At 42.3% G+C, this 12,629-nt stretch overlaps 1 long non-coding RNA gene across 1 annotated transcript; it reads left to right on the plus strand.

Annotated features, from left to right (window-relative positions):
- The first annotated feature begins 3,628 nt into the window (after nt 1-3,628).
- Nucleotides 3,629-6,429, plus strand: LOC119010442. The gene is made up of 3 exons (XR_005071968.1): nt 3,629-3,729; nt 5,394-5,460; nt 5,544-6,429. It is a non-coding gene; the product is annotated as an uncharacterized LOC119010442 (long non-coding RNA).
- Nucleotides 6,430-12,629: the final 6,200 nt, after the last annotated feature.

Raw genomic sequence — 12,629 nt, forward strand, 5'->3', positions numbered from 1 at the left:
GAGAGAGTGGGGGGGAGTTATTACTTGACATTCTGTTGTGCATGTGACTGCTTCGCCCCCCGCAACATCCCCCCACCGTCATCCTACACTCACTCACACACACACACACACACACACACACACACACACACACACGCACACACACACACACACACACACTCACACGTTTTGTTCATTCATTTCTTTTACTTCGGAGGACAATGCATCAACTCACATTCATTCTCCGCCCACTTAAACCAACCTTGAAGGATGAGGCTGATGATGTTTGACATTTTCCTTCATAACGATGGATTCACTGTACAGGTAACTCTTACCAATAAGGGTACAACCACGAGCACGCAGCAAGTCAGTGCGGTTATAATAACAGGCACTTTAAGCACATCAATTAAAGTTGAAGTGTTAAGGTGATTAAGTGATTAAGGTATTATATCAGTATTTGGCTGGTCAAGATTTTAATTTTCTTTACAGCATTTAATTTGGATTTTTCAAGACACGATATACACGTCAACAAAACAGAGACCCACAATCTGAATGACACGATGAAGACAAACAAAACAAGAACAACACACAACACATGTTTAAACCACACATCAACATCAACACCTCTTATCTGTTTATGTGTTAAATATGTTAAGATTGCAAATATACACACGCACGTACACCATGTACCCACGCTGTGCTTCTATCATCGGCTAAAAATCAGCCCGAGACAATACAATCCTTTGGTTGTTAATTAAAATGTGGGTCATAAAGTCAAGCAGCTGAGACCTTTGTTGTTTTTAAATAGAAACTCATTAATTTTTTTGCAAAACAATTCATTTCTCCATCCCCACTTCTAGCCAAGAGGCGAGCAGGGAGTCACTTCACCAAGTCAGGGAGGTTTTTTCCCCGTTTTTCCTTGCTGTTCTGCGAGCATTGTGTAAGAATCGCATGCAGAATTCAACCTATATCTGTCCAACATAAATGTGACAGGGGCTGTATGTAACAATCTGTTGCTCTTAACACGTATTAATCACTTCCCTGTTGGCCATATTTGAGCGGACCGTAACGTGACGTGAAAAATGAGACGTCCCCGTCCCCCTCCCTGTGGATGGTTTGTTGAAGTTGTTTAATGCTGATGGACTGTGGGATTTCTCCGCGGAGGATATTCTGCGACAGTCCAAAGGATTTGACTCTGCGCACATTTCTCGACGCACCTCTCCCTCACCTCCGCCTGTGGAGAGCAACAGTAGCTGATCTTAGTCGAGAAACGGAGTCCAGAACCATAAACGAACAACCTGCTCACAGCTCCGTTTTAATGAACCCACAGTTTTGGGCTGAGTGGTGAGCTATATCTATTTCTTGGCAGACAGCAGCTTGGGGGAGTGACTGCGGCCAGTTCCCCTGACGACTTGTTGTCACAATCAAGCTGCTAGTTTTTGATACCATTGTGTGTAAAAACCCGTGCCCGACCGTCGTATCTGGCATCCTGCGCTACAGCCGAGGCGTAAAGGAGCTGAGGGGACAAATAAATTGTTGCTCAAGTCGAGAAATGGTTCCAGCCCATAACTCCTTTTACAGCCCCAGTGTCCCTTGGAATCCAGCCATAATGGATGAACGTCGCACAGACCATGTAGCAGACGGTCAGCGGCGTCGCACTGTATTAACGTTGTTGACTGTCTGAAATATTCTTTATGTTACATACCCTGTAACCATGACCCTAATTATGCATATCCAACAGTTTATCCTGTGTGGACATGGTTTGTGACCCCGCCTGAGAGATGAATTGGATTTGCGTTAATCTAAGGAGGGTTAAAAAAAAAAAGGGCATCTAATTAAATCTCACCATCTTTCTGTCCGTGTTCATTCCAAAACTAATACACTGTGTCTAAATCTCTCGCTCTCTGTCTCCCTCTCGCACACGCTGTCTCCTCAGTCTCAGTTCCTCCATATAATTAAGCTAATGGTTCTTGAGTCAGTGATAGACAAGGGGAAACATGCTGCTTCCCCCTTGTGCCTACTGAAGGGACAAAATTGGTGTTCTCTCTGTGTCTCTATCTGTTTATATCTGACTTGACCCTGTCTCCATTTTTTTTGTTTTTTTTGGCTTCTCCATTTCAGTGTCAAGTCCACACACTCTCTGAAACTCTCTAAACCGTCTATCAACAAGAGGAGCCAAGAGGCTGTCACACGGCGCAGCCTGTTAAATAAAACTCGCTGTGGCTTCTTTTGTGTTTTGTGTTTTGATCAAAACCTCCCCCATGTCTTCGTTCAGCCGTGTTCTTCATGTCTGTCTTCCTTCTTCTCTCATGTCCCCTCGCCCAGTTCTCTCTCTGTAGTTCTGTCACACACACACACACACACGCACGCACGCACGCACGTGTATGTATGTTCTGCTTCCATTAAATTGATTCCATTGCACAGACATGCATGGATGCATTAACACTGCAATATAACGAACACAAGCCTCCAGAGAAAGATGACTCCCACTCCTTCATGCTAAAGGCTCATGCCACACACATTTACTACATTTGTCTCTCTCTCTCTCTCTCTCTCTCTCTCTCTCACACACACACACACACACACACACACACACCACAATTTAAAGCCATCGCTCTGCCAACTCTGGCAAAAGACCCTTCAATCGCTATTTCACATTTTTTGGGGCTTTATTCCACCTCCCTCCCTCTGCCCCCTTCTCTTCCTCGTCCTCCTCGTCATATCTCTACTCTCCTGCCTCCTGTTTATGAGAACTGAAAACCCTCCTCATTATAAATGCATAGTCGTTACGTGCTCTCTCCACACCAATTATGTCGGGGGACGGGTGCAAGTGCTTCAGCGAAAACAGCTGACCACAACAGAGTCCACAATGGCCCTGACAAGAACAAATGACATCAGCCAAGCAGTTGGCCTGGTTACACATGGATGACAAATCCTGACAGGAATGGTTTCTCCAACTAGACAATGGGAGTCATGTATACTGTACAACCAGACAATATATGCATTCTGTAAAATATTGATATATATTGCATTTTTACATAATTTGATTATATAGCCAGTGTCATGCAGATTTCCTACTTATAATCGCATTCCTTTTGCAAGATGTTCTTAAACCAGTGGACAGGCTTCGAAATACAAATAAAAACAAAACCCAGCGTGCTCAAGGTAGAGCACAAATCATAACAGGAGGCAGGAAAACATCGATGCGAAGAGTATGCTATAACATCCAATATTTGGCTGAGGTGCAGACTCCATTGGGGACACAATATTTCCAGGTGCATCTGTACTCCTCAGTAAAAACATGAAAAGTAGCAGGGGGCTTTTATTTTGATGAACCACTAGACAAAACTCATGGACACGACATTGCTGCAGGTAGAAGGAGGTGCTGGCTGTTTGCAACCTAGAAAGCCATGGTTGCAATCTGCCAAAAGACTTACCACATTATGTTCCATTATATCTGTGTATTGTAACCAGGAACCTGATGAATGCATTTTCCTTCACATGATAAAAGAGATTTCCACGACCAATGGTGCAACGTGAAGGCACACATTGATGCAAATGCGGTTTGGTGTCCTCCTCTAGTACAGAGCAAGGTGTAGTGCTGGTGAATGCAGCCTTGACTCAACTCCCCAACAAATTCCCTAATCAGGGCCAAGCTGCGGGGCGCCTGTGTGCCATTGTTGTGCCTCGGCTTCCTCCTCTGTGTCCCTGCTGTGGCTGGCAGTGTTTGGTGTCCCAGCAGCGGTCCATGTGAGGAATCCCTGTTACCACAGTGCTTTCTGTGTTTGTGTCTTGTGCCGTAGGTGGTTAACCTGCATAATAACACTGCTGTTTTGCCCACAGTTTTGTGTTCTGTCCTCTTTAGTTTAGTTGTGTTTCATTAATGTTGTTTGTTTGAACTATTTTTCCTTTGTTTGGGTCATTTTTTCTTAGTTACATTTAAGATTGAATTTGTTAAGACCAGCTGGATTACTTTATTTGATTCCTAGGAGCACAGCACAGAACGTGCTGTTTGGCTAGCTGATGAGCATTGTTAGCTTTAGCTGAAGCTAGTTTAGATGAGCAACTACTTTGTGTTGCCTGCATTTGAAAATTCTTCAGTTGCCTACGATGTAACACTTAGAATCACAAGTAATCTATTTTCTCACCACCATAAATAAGGCAGACACTACATTTAATAAAGAGGAAACTTACACCAGTAAATGACACCACTTAAAAGCTAACTAGCCTAGCTTAGCGAAGTAGCAACTGCCTCTGTCTCACTGTTCTAACTCAGGAAGAATTCCACAGATTTTTATGTATTAATCATTGTAATTTGCATATTTATGGAAGGATTAACTTACTAGCTAATTGGCTCAAATGGAGGATACAACTGAAACATAAACAGTAACATTATTTTGTTAGTAGATATTGCATTTTCTCGGAGCCTTTCCGAATGTGAAGCAGCCTCGGTTTAGATTAACTGGTAACTGAACCGCCACTATTAATGGAATAATACCAAACAGAGGTGAGTCGAATGAAAGAAACAATCAAGGAGCTCCAAGGTCCTCTTCTGTCTGACTCGCAGCCTTGCACCTACGAGGTCACTGTGTAGCGGAGGGAATGAAAGGCTTCTCGCTGCACTCCACGACACTTGCTCCTTCTGTATTATCACTCCTTGACATGAGCTACCCTGATGTATCGCATGACTCACCGGCCTATGAACGTGTGAAATGGAAATGCTAGCATGCCTTTATGTTAGAAATGAAAAGGGAAGAGCTGATGGCGACATTAAAGAAAGCTATACAGCCGCTGCTGTGATGCCCGGAGCGCGAGGGAGTGAAGGGGGACAGATTAGGAGAGAAAACTGCTTCCAAACAACAAAGACTGAAGTTACAGAGGAGGGAAGGAGGACATGCAGATTAAAATCTCGATACCAGAGCTGTAGTGTTTACGCTTCTGCAAAAGCCCCTATCTGCAGAAGTAATTAATAAGCCTCGCAAAAGTGCATCATTGACAATTCCTGGATAAAAATTACAAAAACTCATTCACACTTCAGGAGAGCGTTTCACCTGAGTCGATCCAGACATTATGTAAGAAAAATGAGGGGAAAAAACACCAGACAAGCAACAATAAACTCTTGGCTACCCGAGGAACTGTCCCTTTTTTCTTTTCAGCTAATGACTGGATAGTACATAAAGATCCAGAGGAAGCTTGAGGCAAAAGACATAAACACTTTTATTATATTACTTTATAATAGTCAAGAGAGTGTGAAACAATAAATGAAAAACGGCACCACATTTTTGCCCGAAGCATGTGCTTGAAATAGAGCTTTATATCTCCTTGCTGCATATGGGATGTGCCATTACACACTGCACATCATCCTGGGTGCTGCCCCAGTTACCTATTCTATTTCTCCAACTCATCCCCTATAGAGCTTTACATCCAGAGACACGGGAGGCTCTGACTAAGTGAGGCATTATTAGACGTCCACTCATGCAGGTGAGAAACACGTTCCGAAGTCTCAGGGCTGTCTCATTTAAAGTTGTCTTCGTCTGAGTATTTTTTTTTTTGTTCTTCTCAAGGAAAAGCAACATGCGCGGTGACGAACAGACGGACGCTGAAGAGATGTTTGCCGGCATCCGGCGAGCGGCCTTGGATTCGCCAGATGGAGACCAAGCAGCTGGAAGAGTCATAGAGGGCAGGGAACAGGTTTACATCAGTGCATGACCGGCTGTGACATGTGCAGATGAGTGTGCGCAGCAGCTTATGAACCCCGCAGCCTAATGCGCACAATGTACCACACAACGGGCATGTGTCTGCCTCCGTGTGCCTGCACTGGCACATGATAAAGGGATGTGCTCAACAGTACGTCAACAGATTCCTCTGCCTCTGATGTATACATAAAGGGTTATATAAGTCCACAGGCTGTGACGGATAGCATAACCTTTTATGGGAAAAGCCAGAATGAGTATAACTGCACAGGTTGTTTCAGCTCGCTTATTTTCTTATTGAACTAAATGAGAAAATTACTCGGGGGAGGCAGCATTTAAAGATTATTACCTCTGCCCCCGCCTTAGTGGACAGTAATGGCTTTCACAACTTCTCCGGATGGCTGGAGTTCGAACCATCACATAGTCGGGACTCCCACATTCAGACTGTTATCTATCATTTAATGGCATAAAAACACTGTTAGGAGGTTTGAGACCCGCCAACAGGTCCCAGTGGAGACCTGTATAGATAATGGAGACATATATAGATAATGTGCCCTCTATGTGGCCCAGTGTGCAGGTAAACATGTTACACTGCGCTAATCGGAGCCCTTAAAATGGAGAAAACGTAGTGCCCTCGAGGGAGTCCTTCCAGGGGAGAAAACCGGATGCGGCGCTATGCAGACTGCCGAACATGCTAGAAAACGATTTTGATTTGTGTCCACCATAAATACTTCATGACTTTCTGCTGGTGACCCATCAAATGCAGCAAGAGCCCTTTTTTATTATCAGAATATATCTTTGGTGAGCCAACTGTAAAGCATCTAATCAGCTTGAAACACGACGACAGCTTATTAAGCACAAAGGTTTTTGTTTTGTTTTGTTTTGTTTTTTACCTGGTTTGCGTCTTACTGACAAAGCGGAAATAATTAAAATGAAATTAATCTTTTACAGGCAGATTGACAGTTGGAGCCTCTCAGAGTCTGTTGGGTGAAAGTTATTGTGGCAACAACAGACAAACTAACTGAAAGTTAATATTCCATTATTGTAAATAATGCTTTGCTGACCTTATGTGTAACTTCAGTTAATAAGTGTTTTTACAGAGATGTTTTTTCATTTTAATTTCACCATGTTTCCAAGTCTTATGGTGCGTTTTATTGCACTCGGACCTCCGATGTGAAAAAGTGCATCCAAGGTCGCGTTGCTCGACTTCGCTGACATGTGTACACAGATGACATCAGAGCAGCAGAGCGGCGCACACAGTGCACAATTACTTTATACTTCATTAAGTGTAATGCGCAGTAAATACAACTTTGTACTTGTCATTCAATTGTGCCCAGTAGAAGTCTTTGACAGTATGGTGCAGACTCCTCCTGCCTTCTGATAAATGTCGTTAACTGATCAGTCAGCTGCCACAGTTGCTTGTGAAGCTGGCAGACTTTCCATTCGAGCACCCGTTTGCAGTGAGTATCCACATTTTCCCGAGCAAACACGCTTGACCACTTTTAGATTGGAAGTACTAACGACACGCGACTGCAATGGAACGCATCATTAGCCCTGTAGATTATGAATGTTCATACAAGCTCTTTTTCCCCTTTGCCAGATACAGTTAGATATCAGCTGTGAGCGATTTAAGCTGCCTGTTCTATTCCGACATACAACATTTTGGAAGCTTGAGTCCAAGTGCTGAGAGTGGAGGCTAGTTAGCCTAGCTTGGTAGTGTTAGCACTGATTCCCCTGTTATTGCATCAGGTTATTTATACCTGCAGAGTCATTGGCAGCTCTCAAATTCATCCTGCACCATAGAGAGAAGGGAGGTGCCGTGTCTCTACATCTGGGTTCAGTTGTGGTGACAGCATCACATCATGTTAGAGATTTACTTCACTCATAACTAGAGAATTAGACCAGAAAACAGGATTTTTTTTTTAACTTCTCTCAAACAGTTATTACTATTGTGAGTTACTGTCTTTTAAAGGCACATTTAAAGACAACAATGTTAGTATGTAAGATCAATTTGGCTCAGCTGCTAACAACTCATATTAACCCTGTGACAATGGATTACAGGGGAATGTAGGTTTGTTTTAATGGGACACAATCCATAACAGGCAGATTTGTATAGAATTTATTTTTATATTGATTCCAGGTCATCCTCCACCAGCAGATTTTTAAAAAAGTACTTTTATCTGTAATGGAGTGAGCGTGAATGCACCGAACTGATAAAAATGTTCACTGAACCACCTCTTCATTTCATGTTCGGGCCTATTTCATTCAAATCATAGATGTTTTGTCACAAATGGCCTTGGGCTGCAGTTGTGGAGGCGTCCGCGTTGTGCTTTTTCAATCTAACTTAATCGCTGTGGTTATTATGAAATTGCTAAAAAATTAATATTTACTGCTTCATATAAGATATGGAGCATTTTGCAATATTTATTAAAAGTCCTGCATCATTTAAATCTCTAACAGCTTTGCATGCATTGGCTTACAAAATTTAGGCTGACAAGCTGTTATGTCAGCAACGTCTAAATCTGAGATAAAGTTGGAAAGGGCTGAAATGTTCTCTGAAAAAAAGGAGCGTTGCCATCGACTTGGTGTTTATCCCCCTCGAAAGTGCATACATCCAGCCTCAGGTGAAGTGCAGCCAGCCACATTCAAAACTGAATTCTATTAAAGGTGCATTGATATGCAAAAAGGCTTGAAAGGGCATTTGAAAATGAAGATTTTTTAGCCTGATGTTGCACACAAAGTCATTGTACAGTAGGAGTGCTCGACGAGGAGAGAAATAATTATGTTTTCATGTACATCTTATAGAAAAAAAAAGTGGCTATCTGCCACGGCCATGCAAGAAATGGTCTGTACTTCAAGCTGTACCATTTCACTGGACACTGAAAAGAGAAAATTGATTTGAATATTTAAATGAGATGTTCATGGCCAAACACAAGGTTGTATTCATTTTTCAGCAGTAACAGCAGAACGACGTCACTGCTCACCACATGGACACTTATGAAAGTACATCTGATTTCAAATAGCTTTTATATGGTGAGTATAGTTTGAAAGAATTTAATCAACTTGTGTCTGCAGATTAAAAAGTATGTGAATTGAGACAACAAGTTGGATCTAAAGAGATTTCAGAAGCTCTAATCAGAGGGTGATATCTGATGAGATTGATGTTTTGTTCATTTTAGCCGGTGACAGACAGGCAGCAGAGAGACACGCATGAAACAAGGCTTTAATTATGTAAATCCCGATTAATAAACATAAACAAAATGATTATTTTGACATGAGATGTTCTGTTTTTTTGTTTTTTTTGGTAATTAATTTGACTGCCTTATTACATGACATACGCTCGAGGCTGTAATCAGCAAGTCTGCTGAAGTGTTTAAGCGTGTCGGTGAATTATGAATCCAAAAAAGAGAAAAAGAACAGAAGAATTAGGAGGTGACAGAGAGAATAAAAAAAGAGGAGGGAAGAGATGAAGAGATGGGCTTTCAGATAAACGTCAGGAGCAGAGACTCATGATCATTTCAGGGAATTTAAATTGTCTCTTCTTTATCTCCTGGGTAAAAGAACAAGAGTGTCGAAAAATCAATTCATCTAGAAAATGCATCACGAGGAGACTGAAGGTATTCCACTTCCGTTGGGATATTGATTTTTGCATATCAGGGACGCCTCTTCCACTCTCACGATGCTTTTTGAAATTCCTCAAGGATTCAAGATTTATTTGAAAAAACACATCAGAATGATGTGCCTTTGTTGGGGAGAGACAGGTCTTTAATGTGTCAGGTAGCTTACTGCCAAACAGTGTGCTTCATGAAGACAACACACGAACAGCCCGACAAATTATAATTTACAATTTACGGTCCCCCCATCCAGAGATTACTTTGCAATCTGCATTCCTTTGCACCTACGCCTCACCCTCATCTATTATTACCTCATTGTAAGACATTAAATAACAGCTGAAGAGGGTAATTTAACAGATTGGAGGTTAGAAAACAAGACAAATGAGAGGACGTAGAGTATGATAAAGCAAAACACTACCTACATTTCCTAATCTGAATTCTCTGGTCCGTGGTGTAATGGCTCTCCAGAAACAACTATATTAAGTCTGTTAGATTACAACCAAGTCAAGAGATGCCTGGAACATTATACCTTGAAGAGTGACTTTTCATTATCCAGTAGTGCACTTATGCACTCCAGGCTGACATAAAGAGCTTCCACCCCAATTAAACTATTAATATTTATGTCATAGAACACGGTGAGAAGAAAGTTGGAAGCTCTGAAAACAAAAGTTATTTACAGTGCAGATGTGGGTGCCTGACATTTTGGGGTAAAACGCTGTTTTGCCTTTAAGGCACAGACTCGATGGAGATTGAATCAGCTCTCATATCTGTCTGTTAAATACCAGCTGCAGCCAGTAGCTTTGCTCTGCACAGAGTTTCCAAATTTCTCCAACCAGCACGTCTGAAGTTTGTAATTAACTTGTTATATCGGGTCTGTTTAAATGCACTGTATATAATTTGCCACCAGGAGTCTCCTATCAAAACAAAAGACTCCTGCCAAGTGTTTGTGGGGATGGCTGGGCTGAGCTGCTCAGACTGGCCGGCTCTGGACAAGAGAGTGCAGAGCCGGACCTTCTGGAAGAATCAACACCTGGAGTCACATCGGACTCTGCTCCAAATCCAGAGCTGTTTACTGATGGGAAAATTTAGAGATGAATTGTTTTTACTTTTGTGATTAAAAGTGGATTTATCTTCACTCCTGTACAGTAAATTAATCTGTCTGTTTCCTAAGGTCTCTCGTCTTTACGCTAAGATATGCTCACTGTCTTTTTGGCCGTAGCTTCGTAATCACGGAGTAAATTTGAGAGCGGTACCGAATTTCTCATCTAATTCTCTGAAAAAACAAACACAAAAAATGTATTACTTTTTCTCTGAGGCTTGTCAACCATGAACTCAAGCCAGCAGCTGTTAAACCGTCCAAACATTTACAAGATAGACACCTGGTGATATATTCTGTTATAACCACTGGGAGGCCAAGTTTACTGTAGGCTGCCTGCAGGCAACAAGGGAGATGAGACACTGATGACACATCCGCACACACTCCTGTCAGTCATTACGGATTCTCATATGCACACACACACACACACTATTTCCCTTTTCCCCCCAAATCACACACACACACACACACACGTATGCACACACTGACACCCTCATAAACAGTGTTAAATCTCCACCACGTTCAGCCCCAATTGTAATCCACCAGCCAGTTGCTAGGCAACACTGGAACTTGTAATAGCACTCAAGTATCATGGCCCGCCACCGGTGCTGTGGGGGTGGGGGTGGGGGTGGGAGATGCCGGGGTGAAGAGGTTGAGAGGGGGGATTTTTTTTTGGAGAGGTACCCTCTGGGGTGGAAGTGGGGGGACGGTCACTCCAACTGGTGCTTTTGATGGAGACTTATTAGCTCCTCCTCAGACCGCCCAATCATCTCTGTAACCGTCACGGGACCCAACAGTCAACACTAATGCTATTTCTGACAAGAGCAGTTTAACAAGAGGGGTTACGATGTTAGATGGAGGGCAGAACAGCAGGGAGATGTGACGAGATGTCTCCTCTGATTAATTTCCCAGTGTGTTCTGACAGAAATCAGGGGTGGGAGTAAGGATGGCGGGATATTAAAAAGATTAATATCACAAAACTGGACTGCGTCTAACGATTTATCTTATCATTTCACGTAATATTTTATTCATTTCTGAAATATAAACAGAAATATAGTGGGAGAATGGACAGCATTTGATATCAAAAACTGCTCTGGAAGTAACGCTAACAACAACATAAATTGAATAAAAAGAATGGTAACCACAAAGTTAATGGTAACATTGAATTTATATTTTGAATTACCCTGAAATTACCACAATAACTACCTTCAGAAATATCAACAGAATGGGAAAAATGACAAGTCTAACGTCGTGTCAAAGATGTCTATTTATTGCCAACGTTGCCCCTTTAAACTGCAACGATTCACTTTAATTTAGCAGTCTACTGAAGGGAAGTTGGATTTGACTGCAAAGCTGCATCGCCAATCCTCCTTTCCAACGTGTCACACCAGCGCCCATGTGATATACCCTCCACTCCATCCCTCATCCCTAAGCGGCGACCTGGGAGCAAGTTTGTCAGGCTTAGTCAAGCTTACTATACCTTCTGCCTGTCGCCAAGCGGAACCAAACGAACCCCCCAGCGGAGAAGCAGCGCTACACACTAAAGCTCAACCACGCCAAAGGGGGCAATTTAAAAAACATTATAATCACGTGAGGGGAAATGTCTCTGGCTTGATAATTAGCAGAGGAGAATGGGGGGGGGGGGGGGAATATCTTTGATGCTGTTTGGTTTGGCCACTTCACAACAGTATAATGGGTTCCTTTATTATTCTGTTTTCAGCTGACTCCGGTGCACTTTCTGGAGAAAGGAAATATGTGCATTTATAATTGATGCAGCTTTGGGGAATGGTCTTGTGTGGAGGTTTGAGTGTAAACTGCAATCATCATAGCACTGATATGTTTTAGAATGCAGACAAAATAAATCCAGTGCATGGTAAAAATGACACATTAGTTGGATGGAGTGTGGATCAAATAAAAAAATCACAATAGCCCGAAATCACCATCACATTGCCTCAGTTGGTTTTACAATCTGTACATTGAACAACATCCTCTGTCCATAGACCTTCGATTGGAGTGAGGAAGAACTTGCCATGTTGATGGAAAAAAAAGACCCTTTTAACAGGGTGAAAAAATATATGGAAGAAACATTAGGAAGAGCCACAGAGGAGGGATCCCTCTCCCAGGACGGACAGACATGCAATAGACGTTGTGTGGACAGAAAAGAACAACAAATTACAGTTTACAAGTTGCACTGACAGAATATCTGATAGAAATTGTAATATATGTAAAGCGTGTGCACCCAGGAGA

This window comes from Acanthopagrus latus, chromosome 20 (assembly GCF_904848185.1).
Source record: "Acanthopagrus latus isolate v.2019 chromosome 20, fAcaLat1.1, whole genome shotgun sequence".
In the NCBI taxonomy this organism is placed as follows: Eukaryota; Metazoa; Chordata; class Actinopteri; order Spariformes; family Sparidae; genus Acanthopagrus; species Acanthopagrus latus.